We start from the raw sequence: 1263 nt of genomic DNA, 5'->3' as shown, positions 1-1263 counted from the left end.
TAAAGTGTCATTAAAGCTTTATCTTTTTCTTCTGCCTTGAGGATGGGGGTTAATTAACATATTCACATGTATTATCTTTGACTAGTTGGCATTCCAAAATGTTTTCTTTATCTGAATTAGGAAATTAGCTGTGTTACCAATAATCTAGAATCTGTTTTAATTCTTAGTTATTGCTCACAAGTAAATGACTCTTTACCTTAACATTTTAGGTGCAGTTTTTGTAAATGGAAAAGAAATGACTAATCAGTTGCCCGCCGTTACTTCTGGGTCCACTGTCACATTTGACATTGAAGCTGTGACTCTAGGATCCACCAATAATAACGAAGGTGGAAACTTCAAGCTTCGAGTAACTATTAGCTCAAATAACAGAGAAGTGGTTTTTGATTGGTTACTCGATCAATCTTGTGGTTCTCTTTACTTTGGATGCTCATTTTTCTATCCTGGATGGAAAGTGTTGGTGTTCTAGATTTTTGGATAATTGGCTTTGGTTTACAGGGTTTTAATGTAGCTATCCTCAGCCCAATTTAGTTGTAATTGTTAAATAAAAATTGTTAGATTCATCTCTCATTTTAGTCATTGGAAATGGAAATGTTTACTGGATTTATCTTGGAATATTTTAGCAATGAAACTTGAATATTGTGGACAAAACCATAATGCAGTCAATTTTATTTTTAGCAGTGTTAATTAAAATATCACATCACAATAAAAATCAAATTGGCTTTTAAAATATGAGGATACAGAAAGCCCTATGCCCTTCCACTGTACTTTTTTTTAAAGTTGGTTATTTGAACAGAAAAACTTAACGTAATGTTTTATTAAATACTCATCTTTTAAGGATCCAAGACCATATAAGACTTTAGTATACAACAGTAGACCAGATAGAAGCCAGAGTTTTATAATACACATTCACTTGTGTGCTTTCCACATGAGTGTTGAATATGTTCTCCATATTCAGATATTTGTAAGCAGTATTGAATTTTATCTCATGTTCAGTAATCTTTAAGTACCAAAAGCATGGTAATTTTTGCATTTTAAAAAAATTACTGAGCAAATGTCTACAATAAGCAAAGCATTTTCTTTTGCTCTTGCAGTTTGATTCACGATAGACTAGAGGATTTTTACAGGGTAAAACTACTTATGGAAGTAGTATACGCAGCAGTATTAGCCATTTCACATGTATGGAATATGTACATGTGCATATCCAGCTGCAGTGATATGCATGTTACTATTCTTATGGTATGAGCTGCAGTCCAGTTTAGTGTC

The sequence above is a fragment of the Pteropus vampyrus genome, unplaced genomic scaffold (assembly GCF_000151845.1).
Source record: "Pteropus vampyrus isolate Shadow unplaced genomic scaffold, Pvam_2.0 Scaffold50, whole genome shotgun sequence".
Taxonomy (NCBI): Eukaryota; Metazoa; Chordata; class Mammalia; order Chiroptera; family Pteropodidae; genus Pteropus; species Pteropus vampyrus.
The sequence above is the reverse complement of the archived record's forward strand: the minus strand, read 5'-3'. Positions refer to the sequence as shown.